We start from the raw sequence: 13,059 nt of genomic DNA, 5'->3' as shown, positions 1-13,059 counted from the left end.
GGGCATGCGCAGAATATAGAGACCTCCCGGTATGCATGACAAGAAGGCGTTGCTGTGATATAGTTGCAACACTGCATGCCAGAAGGATGGGCTTGCACATAAGTGCAGACCCTTGGTGGGAATATAGGTTCTGGCTGCAGCCTTACCTGCAGAAGATGAACCTGAATTCAGTTGCATGTGCGTTGGTCACATCCAGCTTGACCAACCGTTGTGCTCTGCACGGGGCAGCCTTTGAAGACAGCTCTGAAACTCTAGCTGGTGCAGAGTGTGACAGCCAGAATGCTTGCTGGAGCATGACAGCACGCACTGCTAGCTTCTGAATCACATCCAAAGTGCTAGCCTGAATCCTTAAAGGCCTATATGGTCTGGGACCAGGATATGTTTAAAGCACTGGGTCTCCAACCTTTTGGTCTCCTTTAGGAGCCCTTTACACTCCTAAAAGGGAGTCTTGGGGAGCTCCAGAGCCCTGGCACATGCACATGGTATGCTTGGGAAGTCCCAGGGCTCCTAAGAGGACACTTGGAGAAATGCTGTTGGAGGATATGCCTTTGCCGTTATGAGCCTTTTCAGCTTGAAGATATTCAGTACTTCACAAGCCCTGCTCTCTGGCCAGCAGCTGTCTGGTGTTCATTTGCTGGTGATCAGCAGCAAGTCTTCTAGTGCTGGCACCTGCACTGGAAGAGGATGAGGGGAACAGAGAAAAAGGTTGGAAGGGAAGCGAGTGAGGAGTCACTAGACAGAGCATCCTGACTCTCTAGCTCACCATTCTCCTTCCACTCTGTTTCCCTCTTCCTTTTCTAATCCAGGGAGGCTGGTGCGCCAGCAGGTAAGGGCGGGCAGCACTTGGCACCCCACCTCAGGCACTAGGAGCTCCTGAGCTGGTCCTGGCTGAAACGCAGCACATGGCACGTCAGTGGTGTAGCTAGAGGGGATGCAAAGCACTAAGTTACTGTTTGAAGGCCTGCCTTTGCAGGTGCCTGAACATGCTGTGCAAGCAGCCCCTCCTCCTCTCCTGCAGAGCCATTCCAGGTGGGGGAAGCAAAACAGAGGCGAATGCAAGGAGGTGAGTGCCTCCTGTTTGCTCTCCCCACTTGGCATGACTCTGAAGGGGAGGAGGAGGATCCGCTTGCGTGGCACATTCAGACACCTGCATAACTTAGTGCTTTGCACCCCCACTAGATACTGTGGCACTTTGTTATTGGGAGCAGGTTTGGAACATCTACACTCCGCACAAAGACTCTGCAAACAAGGGTTGAGCCAGAACAGCGAGGTCAGTGAGTTCACTGGTCTATAAGTTGCTAAGAGCCTGTTGGGACGCAGTCACTAAAACAAAGAAGAGCCCGTGGCTTTGAGTATTGCATGGCTGGGGTTAGTAAGTGGCAAAATGTGTGTGTTCCTGGGAGTTAGATGTAAATAACTGTATTTAAAGCATTATAGATTTTAAACATGTGCTGTTAAATGCCATGTTTGGGTGAGCACCTTTTCCCTCTATAAGCGTTACAACTACAAGTCCCTTTTCCAATAGCAATGCACCACTGCTGGGTCGTAAGGAATCCCTGGTCATCTACTGCCTCCAACAGGACTGCTGCAGAATTTTTGCACACCTTGCAATACATTTCAGTGATACTGCAAGACAACTGCTTGCCTACAGGGAACAAAGCGATGAGCCCGTAGCTACTGAAAACACAGTAGCATAGCTAGAGGGGGTGCAAAGTGCTAAGTTTTACAGGAAGCCTCACCACACCATGCAAGCAGCCCCTCCCCCTCCTTTTGAGCCATTCCAGGCAGGGGAAGCAAAATGGAGGCAAATGCAAAAAATGGATTTAAAGTCAACCACCTCCAATTAGACTTGGATTAAAATTCAGCCCCTGTGTGCCATGCAAACGACGTGCTGGGATTATAGGAGCACCTTGCATGCTGCAGGGGATGGAACCTGATGGGAATATGGGAGGCCTGTGCCAACCTGCAATACCTTCCTCGGTTGCTTGTGTGTGTAACTGAGGAGTCAGGAGAGAGACTGGGAAATCAGGGAGCTCTTTGGACTGTGCTTACGCTTGACTGGGTCAAACTCTAAGAGATTCTGAATAAACGTGGATTTATGAAATGACTGTTCTGCTCACTGGACTCTACCAAGGTTTATCCGTGTTCAGTTGGACTTAATTTCAGCTTAAATAGAGTTAAGACTTCTGCTGAAGTTTGATTCTCAGAAACACAGTTTCAGAGCATAGATTTCAAGGTTCTCGGAATACCTTCTGGTAGTTACATTAGCTACTTTAGGATGCCATCTTCTGGGGAAAAATAAGCAAACCACCCAGTTGTGGAGGCCAGCTAAAACTCCTGTAGCCATGCATGCTGTAATCTGTTGCTATCATAATACTGCTGCATTTGTTTGGCTGAAAAATTAGAGCTTGCAGGTCATTTTTCTTCTCCCAAACACATGAGTGCAGCAGAACAGCAATGAAGCTCCTGCTCGCTTCAGTCGCGTCCCACGTAATCTTCCTTGGAGAGAAGGTGTTTGTGCTCCATTTTGGAGAGATGACATCAGATGTTAGCTATGAGGCAACAGCACCCAGGGAACACACATCGGATCTCAGGTGGCCAATTTCTTTCCACAGGCTGCTCCAAACCGAAATGTTATACTCATCATCTTTTGCTTACATCTTCAGAAGATGATTCCATCTTAAGGAAACCAAGTACAAAGTTTCTTTCCAATTATAAAATATAAATACATACTACAGTGTTTCAAAGTTGGGAAAGGTTGAGGGGTGTGTAGTTTTGTGAAGGCAAGGACTATTTATGCCAATGAATTGTGAATTCAGAGTCTAGTTCTCCCCTGTGGACTGGGTGCCATTTGAGAACCATATATTCATTTACTGAATGTCAGCATTTCAAATGAATAAGTATTTTCTCCACTTCAGAGTTACTCTGGGATTACAATCAAACAAAAACCTTGCACTAGCGACAGACTTCACTGAACTATTTGCCCTTGTATAAGCATGGATAGTCCATATATGCCATGAGAGTTCTTGATATTTTTCTTCGTTAACTTTCTTGCAGAACACGCATTCCATTCAGATGCACCTTCCTACTTACACACCCAAAGTCACTGTTAGCTATGTAATGCTCAAATGAAAATGCCACCCTGAAACTATGGAGAAGAGCAATGCAAGCAAACGCCCTGTCTCCAGCAAAGCCCTGGGATTGCCATGCAAAGTACTAGGAGTGATAGAAAACTAGCTCCAATCAGTGGGTTGCTTCTGGTGCTGGGGCCAAGTGGAAGTGCTTTGATGGTAGCACAGGGCCAGCAGAACTCTCTGAAGGCTGCTGATGGTGATGCCCCCTCAGGTGGATGTGGCCCTTTGGTGCTTAGAGAGGATTATGATACCTTTGCCCGGGGTCACGTGGGAGAGTCCAAGCCACAGGACGTTGGAATTCGGAGCTCCGGTAACTGTACTTTGTTTTAATTTTCCCTGCCAATTTGGAGAGTTTTTTGTCTTATTTTTGCTTGCTCGTGAACTAAGGAACTTCTTCCCAGCATGTTTTTGCTTTTACAGACTTCAAGTGCTTGAGTTTGATAAGCCTTGCCCTTGAGTTTATCGTCAGCCTGTCGTTATTTGGCCGCCATTTCCTTGTGCAGAGCTCAATTGTTTGTAAAACTACAGCTAATCAGTCTTTCCAAATGAGGCGTAAAAGAGCTTTGTCTCCGTCTGGTCCTGACCTTGAGCCATCATTACCTTCTCTGAAACAAACTAAATTAGAGAAGTTTATGCCCTCCTACAACTCTAATTCCAAAGAGAGTCAGCCGTCTCTGGAAGAGTTTTTCCAGCCTGTGTCTCCCCTTTCGAAAGAACAACCTCTGCTGGAAACTCAGCAGTCTTCTCAGTTGGAGGGGAGTGCACAAATGATTAAAGGAGATCCTTGTGAATTATCTACGAAGCTTAAGGAATATTCTCAATTGACGGCCCAGACGGTATCTTCTATATTTTCTCAGATCTCCCATATATTGAGCCTTTTAAAGGAGCAACACCAAATGATTTCTAAGCTATCAAACTTTTTTGTTAAAAATTTTTCTCAGTCTGCATTGGAGATGAGACATTCTACTTTAGCCTCAACATCTCACTCTAAGTTTGTCTCTGCAACTTCGCTGGAACGTTCAAGCCAACTGGTTTATCAAGCTTCTGCAGCTGTGCTATCATTTGATCAACTGGCACCCAAGAGACACCCAGCCTGGTCTACAATCCATTTGGCCAGAAGACATTTAGCCTCCTTGCTGAATGTTCCTGTTTCTAAGGTGGATTTATGGAATTCAGTCCATCTACCTTCTGTTCGTCGCCCTCTTCGTCTCCTCCTGGAATTTCGTTCCTCATATATTCCGAGACTCTTATTTGCCACCTCCAGATTTCTCCAGGAAGTAGGTATATCTGTCCATCGTTATTTTCGTGATACCTCCATAATCAAACTGGTCCCATCTAAAATTTCTCTCCAAGGAGGAAATATGGACGTTCCTGCGTCAGCACAGTCTCCCTGTTCGGCAAAGAATGGTTCCTCTACTATACCCCTTTTGGATTGCTCTTTGTCTGCTTCCAAATTATTTCCCCTTTCTTGCCCTTTGGAGGCTGATAAACCAGAAATTGCATTTTCCAAAACAAACCTGTTGCCTAATTCTTCTGTAGGACCGGATGATCCTTGTTTTAGTCAGCCTTCTCCAATGCCTATTATGTCGAATTTAGAAATCTCTACTGATGCTTTGATTCCAAATGATGTTCTGTCTCTTCCAGTTGTTCCCTCTAACCTGAATCCGATGCCCCTTTCACATACATCCCTTTTTCCTACTTGAATTATTAAGAAAAGTTCTTTATCTGACTCTTTTCGTTTAATTGATGCTTCCTCTCAATATCCCCCACCTTTAAATTTTGATTTTATTGGTTCCAGTACGTTAAAAAACAATGAGATTAATAAATTTACATCTGGCCCTCCTTTAGATACTCAGATCACCCCTCCTAACTCAATTATAACTCAGCTAGAGGTTTCACACGATCCTCAAGCTTCCCCTAAAAGTCATTCTGCTTTCCCCTCTCCCCGTTGACTAACTGATTGTTGTTCTCCTTCCTTGCATAACGTTATGACTATTACTATAATTTCATGGAACATTTCGGGGTGGTCCAGAAAAGCTTCAGATAAAGACTTCATCAATTTTCTGAAAACTTTTGATGTAATTTTATTTCAGGAGACATGGTCTTTGTCTTCCCCGTCCATTCCTGGTTATACTCCCTACCATTTACCCGCTTTCAAAAATAATATTTTGGGACGTCCACGTGTTGGACTTTGTTGTCTTGTAAAGTTATCATCACCTTTTTCCTTTTCTCATATACCAATTCAATCTTTGTATTGTCAAAGTTTTCTTTTACAGATAAATTTTTTTAAGATTTTGCTGTTTAATGTGTATATCCCCCCTGCTGCTATTACTCCCTCCAATCTATGGGAATCTCTTGAAAAACTTATAGAAGAAAATTTAAAAGCTTTTCCTTCTGCTTTGCTGATAATAATAGGGACCTTAATACTAGAATTGGCCCCAGTAATTCTGCGCTAGTCCAACATATGAACTGGTTTATGGATGACCAAATCCCTCCTTGGCTTCATCTTCCAAGGGTCTCCAAAGATTTATCCTTTAATAGTTATGCTGCTTCCTTTGTCGATTTATGTGCCTCTGCTAATGTAGTTATATTAAATGGCTCTAGAGGTAATGATTCCCCAGGAGAGTTTACTCATTTTTCAGTGAGAGGCCCAAGTGTTATTGATTATGCCCTTGTTTCCCCTGATCTCTTACCTTTCCTCTCTGATTTCTCAGTGGGCCATCGTTCTGAGGGAGATCACTTTCCACTTTTATTAACATTTTCTTTTCCCCATGATGTGCCCCACTCTTCTTCATTTCCTTCTAACTCCAGTCGATCTTATAAATGGTCCTTTACTTCACAACAAGCCTTTTCCCAGTGGACTAGTCACCCGGAGACTATTGTTCTCATTCGTAACCTTCTTTCTTTTTCTTCCCCATCCTCAGCTATAAGAGATTACGATTCTTTAATTGATTCTCTAGTTAATTTTCTTAGCTTCTCTAGTTCCTCACAACCATCCAGGGTTCCTTTTAACCATAATTCTTGGTTTGATGCTGATTGTTGGCAATTAAAGAAACAAATACGCTCTCTTTTTTTTCATTCGTTCTCATCCAATCCCATCTTTTTTAAGAGACTATTTTTATTTACGCGGAACATGCTATGAATTATTTGATGAGAAAAGACATCAGTATGCTCTGCGTAAGTGGGACCAATTACATTCTGCAATTATTTCCCATAATCAAAAGGCCTTTTGGACTTTAGTTTCCAGATCAACCTGTTCAATTTCAAATTTGCTTCCATCTATCTCTGCAGTTACCTGGGTTGACTTTTTTTCAAAAAAATTCTCATCTTTGTCCCCAATTCAACTTCCCAGCAGTACTCCACAGGATCTCTTGGAATGGCCTCCAGTTTCCCCTAATGAAATACATGAGTTAATTCTTTCTTTAAAACCCGGTAAAGCTCCTGGGCCCGATAACATTTTGAATGAGACTTTGTCTAATAATCCCAATTGGTGGGCAGAACCACTTGCATCCTTTTTTACCTTGGTTAATTCCACAGGTCGTTTTCCTGATGCCTGGTTGACATCTACTCTCATTCCAGTCTACAAAAAAGGTGACCCTTCATCACCTTCAAATTATCGCCCAATAAGTTTATTATCAAACATTGGAAAATTGTATTCAAAGTATCTTTTAACAAAACTCTCTTCCTGGGCAATTTCTAAAAACCTCCCCGGAAAGGAACAGATTGGTTTTTGGGCAGGAGCTTCTACCCTTGATCATATTTTTACGTTGACTTATTTAGCAGAGAAGTATTTTATTTATAATAAAGCTAACCTTTTTGCTGCATTTGTTGATCTCCAAGGTGCTTTTGATTCTGTGAATAGAGACCTTTTATGGTCTAAACTACTTAAATGGGGAATAGACTTGCGTTTATTATTCCTGCTACGTCAATTACACTCTCAAAATTTTGGTCAGGTTCGGATCCCAAATTCTAATATTCTCACTGACAGATTTCCTATTCACAATGGTGTCCGCCAGGGTTGTATCCTTGCTCCCTTATTATTCAATTTATTTCTATCTGATTTACCTTCTTTTCTTTCTTCTTCTACTCATTCTACTCCGGTTCTAAACGGGGTCCCTGTCTTTACCCTCTTGTATGCAGATGATGCAGTACTATTATCTCTAACTAAATCTGGACTTCGCTGCATCTTGGCTAAATTTCAGGAGTACTGTACACTAAATGACCTAACAATCAATTCAAACAAAACTCAAATTATGGTGTTTTCCTGCTCTTGGTCCCCTATAACATGGACGATAGGTCCAAATATATATAAGCAAGTCCAATCTTATAAATATTTGGGTCTTATATTTCATTATAAACTTTCTTGGTCTCTTCATAAGAAAGCTATCACTTCATCTCTTTCTCCCCAACTTAAAGCCATTTTAAAAATTTTTTATAATGAAGGTAACCAGTATGTTCCTGCTGCTATCCAGATCTTTCAGTCCAAAATTCTTTCTCATTTGTTTTATGGTGCCCCAATTTGGATTAAAGCAATTAATAAGGATATTGATCAGATCGCAGCATCTTTTTTTCGTAGAATTCTAGGGATTCCAAATTTAATTCGTGTTTCCACAATTATCCTAGAATTAGGTATCCATCTTCCAACAACTACAGCCTGGTTACATACTTTTAAATATTGGCTTAAGCTGTTTTTAAATTCTCATTCCGGTTCCTTATTATATGATTTGTTAAGAGATTCTTATTTTTCTTCTTGGTTTCAGTTGATAGAAAATAAACTTGCTTCTCTCAACCTCTCATTAGAATCCCTGGCAGATATGAGTCTTCCAAGAGCATATTCATTGATAAAAGACAAGCTCTTAGCACTTGAATTCAATTATCTAAGTAATAGTCTCAATTCTGTTTGTTCCCCTCTTTCCCTTGGTTTGGCCCCATCCTTTAATCATGCATATATTTATTTTTATACATTAACCAATCCGTTACATAGATGAGCCTTTATGTTAGCTCGCCTCAACATTTTCCCGTCGGCAGTTCATTCTGGCCGTTTTTTTAACATTCCACGGGAGAAAAGGCTCTGTCTCTTTTGTCATGAGACTCCTGATTTTTTGTTTCATATACTCTTTCTTTGCCCAGGACACTTTGATATTCGGAATCATTACCTTGATTCTTGGATCCCTTCTGACCTTATCCCCTCTGATATTATTCTCTCCAAGTTTGAGTGATGTTTGTGATTCCCTAACTGCAGCTGTTGCTGGTTATTTATCCGAGATCCTTAAAGTAACGCTATTAGAATTTAAATAATTCTAGTATCTTGTTTAAATTGTTGAGTGTTATGCAAATTGACATGTCAATTATAAAGTACAATTGTTAATCGTTTGATATGCCAATAAAGGTTTCAGAAAGAAGAAAGATACCTTTGCCCATCATGGATCACAAGAAGTTCTATGCAATGATGGTTCCTTTTTCTCCAAGTAGGAGTGAGCAATTTGTGTGGCTTCCAAGCTTCCCCTAAACCTGTGGATTGTTGGGAAAGGAACTTCTCCATGAGCATGGTGGGCTCCCACCCACTTAAGCTTCACTGGAGAGTTTATCATACTAGGGCAGCCCAATCCTAAATTGCTCTGGTGCAGTGGAGCTGCATGGCCTCCATTGTATTCAGTGCCGCTTTGGAGCAATCTGGAGGTCTACTAGTGGTAAGGGAATATTTTTCCCCTTACACTGAACAGCACCCCAGCCTCCTCTGTGGAGTTACTTGGATCTGCATCTGCTAAAAATCAGGCACAGGTCCGAGCAACCTGTCCGAGCAAACTATGGGCCAGCGGCCATAGTTGAGGATGTAGCATCAGCAGAGTGGCACAGGCCCCCCTGCAGGTGCTGTTTGCTTCCTGGGTAGTGTGAACATGCTTTATGGCATGTTTGTGGCACCCTTGGGTGGTGGAGTGGCCACTGCACTAGCAGGATGTTACAGTAAGTTTGGATTGTGCTCTGATGAGAGAACAAAGCTCCTCCTTGATGAAAGCAAAGTGCTCACATGGTCAGTACAGGTTGGGATGGACAGCATGTCTTCATCCAACAAGGACGGTAGATTCTATAATACCACATGGGATGGTTCAGGGCAGTGGGAGGTAGAGCTTTGGGGAGAAAATTGGAGACAGACAACTGGCATCTTAGATTTCTTCTAAACCTCCCCTGAACCAAGAACGTTGGGTTTGGCTTGAATGGAAACCCCAAGTTAACTTTGCTGTGAAATGGAAACTAGGGGAGTTACCAAAATAAAATGTAAAAAAATTGTCATCCTTTGTGGAGGAAGGGAGCCCTTAGCTTGGAATGCATTGTGGAGATCTGGCTAATGATCCACCAGTTCTCCTAGAGGCACAAGAAGTGATGCAACTGATAAATGTCCAGTTACCTGTCCCAGACTTACCCATTTCAGATTGTATGCGTGTGCTGCTCAGAATGCTTCCAGAGTAACATTTTCCTCCAAAGTTCTTTTTTACCTTGAAATTTAAACCAGGACTTTTTCCCTTGTGCCTTGATGTAACAAGAACAGAAGCACAGGCAGCAAGCACCCAGGGGCTTGTGGTTTGGGGGGACACCTGGCATCCATGCACAGGTGTCTGGGAAAACTGCATTTCTCAGGATCACTGGGGTGTTATTACAGCATTCAAGGCATCAGGAAGGAAGAAGCCAAGGACTGCCAGGGAGGGCACCCTATTGCTTCCAGGGAAAAGAACAGGGCAAGGTGCTGCAGCAAGCATTTGGACCCCTTTCTGCTTTCATGAACGTGACTTGAGACTGAGTTGCTGAGCTGGGCATAGGAGAAAGAAAGCTCTGAGCTCTTTTCAATCTGTTGTGAAAGAGTTCATCTTGCAAAGCCCAATTGTGGATGAAGGGCATGAACCCACCACCAGGAAAAACAAAAACACTTCACCTACCATCAATTCTTAGAAAGCCATGCTTAGTACTTTTGGGCTTGATTGCCAAAAGGGGAAGGAAAAAAAACATGTCTCGGATGAGGAAGTAGTGGCCAACATGCAGTTGGTCCACCAAGTCGGGCTCTTCCCCTACTTTGTGCTAGTATGACTTAAATTGAGGGATAGTATGCTCCAACTCTAATCCACAGCCATTTTGAGGTGGTGAGATCCAAAGCTGAGATGAGCATATCTGACTTTCACCCATGTCTTTCTGCATTCTCATAAAATGTCAAATAAGGTTGAGAGGTGCGCTGATAAAATGTGAGCAGGTAGTGATAAATGAAGGTAAGAGTCTCCCCTGAAGCTATCACACAGCTAATTAAACAAGCACCTAGAGGGAAAAGATCAAACTACGTCCTCTGAATACTCAGCTCCACCTCAAAACCAGTGTATAATTAAGTCAAGCTGGTTTCTTAGGAGTGTACAATTTCTACCAAGAGCTCAGTCTAAAAGGGACAGTGTTTCTGACAGGTTATGTCAAGGTTTTACTTTAAATTAGCTGTGTTCACTCCAGCTATGGATTGCACTGCTGACACCATATTTTGAGAAAAACTGTCAGCTTCACATTTTCATGTATTAACAGCCTTGCATCTCGTTTTTTCTTTCTTTTTCCCCTTTAAGTCTCAAGCATTGACAAGCTGTTTCAAAACCAAGTTTCCAACCCCTCTAGTTTGAGCAATACATTTGAAAATTGACAGCAAAAATACCTAAAGATTAGGAACAAGAAGTCAAAAACAAGTCAATTTTTTCAAGGTTAAGGTCATGACAGGTTCAGACCCAGATTTTCATATTTTACAGCAATATCTGAAAATTAATATCGAACAAATTCAGTATATCCAGATGTAGTTTGGTGCTTAATATGTTCATAAGGAAACAATATACTGATTGGTTTTCACTATCAGGCATGGCTAAATAAATTATTGCTTCCAGCTCACATTTTGCCAAAGCACAGATCATTTCTTTTTAGGGCTCAGTGTACCATATACTTTACTGATCTAGAAAAAGAATTTGACATTTGAGTCTTCCAGTTTTACCAGTGTGAACTTATGCATATTTGCTCTGAGGTAGGACCTACTAGGTTTTATTTGAGCCCAAGTGCTCCCACATGGTACATCCAGATAACAGCCTAAATTCCTTTCAGATTCATAGTAAAAAACAAAGTAGATTCTAACGTTGACAACCACATTACGCACGTTTTGGATTAGCTACTCTGCAAACAAATTTTAACCACATAAATCAGACTCTGGGATGTTGCTGATCTTCTGTGCCAGTAATAAAAGTGAACATGTCTCACATGCAGTTTTGAATTAAAATTAGCTGTCAGTCTGTATAGCAGTGATTTAAAACAAAAAGCAGAATGAACTTTGTACAGGACACTTTTGAAGATAAGATACAGATGTGACTCTAATCTTACAAGACAGTTTTCGTATGCTCCCAAATTTTAATGCACATAGGGCTATTTATTTTTAGGAATAGCTATCTTCATCTGAACCAGCTGCAAATACTAACAGTCACATCTGCCTTGCATGCAGTGTCTGAACATATATCTACACTATTTTGAGCTCTCTCTTATTTGGAATTTGTTGTCATTTTTTTGAGGTGGAGGAGCACTGCAATTTTTTTTTAGTGAATGCAAAAAGAATATAACCTGTTGAAATGCTACTTAATAACTGGGGTACAAGTTAGAGAGACTGCTGGAAACTGCCCCCATGCAATGACTTACATCCACCGTAGTCATAACATATCTCCATAACCATCACGTTCATTCCCCTCCAAGCACTGCAGAACTCCAATCAGTGCTAGTACCACTACGGGAACTTTCTAAACTGGGATTCAGAATGATGCAATACAGGTGCATTATATGTTTCATACACCCCATAGCACATATTAATGTTAACGTTCTAGAGCACTGACTAGGCATAACCTAGAATCTCATATCCATGGAACTAATTGCAGGCTATAAGATAAACTGCTACAATCATATGGAAGTCTGTTGCTGGGAATCGGAAAGCCGTGCATGAGGCTGGGCTAGAGCTAAAACCCCAAATCTTTCACACAGTGCTGCTCACATAATTCTTCTTCTCTTATAGTAATCCCAGGATTGATTCATGTGTGTCTGCGAATACTTTTTTGTATGTAGCTTGAATGTAGGTGCCGCATGACAGGCCTCCTTTGGACTGTCTCTCATTAAGCTATGTATTTTGACTACGTTCTGTATGTTGAATGTACCTAAGTGACGCTTTAGCTTGGTTTCACTTAGTAGTCAGTTATGTTGAATTTGCTGTTCTTTTGTATGTATTAAGTTTTACAAATGGTGCCTGTTACTCAATAGAATGCCAAGTTATGAACCCAGCCTTGTGTGTTTCCCTCTTCTACATTGCTTAGAAGACTTAACACATTTCAATTTCAGGACATCCATCTTTCAGGTGGGGAACACTGGATTGAGGAGTAAAAACAGAAACTGCAAAGACACTGTCTATGTTCTCATTTAAGATGTTAGTTACTCTGCCTCCACCTTCCTTCCCTTTCTAGCTGCTATCTCCCTTGAGTCAATATCTAGAGCACAACCTCCTGAAAGGCAGGGACCTGTCTTTTAATTCTAGGCACCATGTAACTTGATGGTGCTGTGTAAACACATAATAATTATGGTGGCACTGATACAATAGCACTTATTTGAACTTGTATTATGAATAAACTGCACACACTGTTTTACACACAATATATATTTGTAAACTTGCTCATGCAAAGTTAGTGTGCATAACCGGGAGCTGTTTACTCCCATATCTTTAAAAAGGACATTTTTGTCTGCATTTTTTAAACTGTGCCCAAGTCCTCTGCACAATAAGTCTTACACAGATTTTTTTTTAAAACCGGCCAGCCAAATCAAGGTATGTAGCTGAAACAAAAAGATGAAAATTATACAGAACACAATTTTTATATATATATGAAAAGAA

Source organism: Tiliqua scincoides, chromosome 7 (assembly GCF_035046505.1).
Source record: "Tiliqua scincoides isolate rTilSci1 chromosome 7, rTilSci1.hap2, whole genome shotgun sequence".
NCBI lineage: Eukaryota > Metazoa > Chordata > Lepidosauria > Squamata > Scincidae > Tiliqua > Tiliqua scincoides.
The sequence above is the reverse complement of the archived record's forward strand: the minus strand, read 5'-3'. Positions refer to the sequence as shown.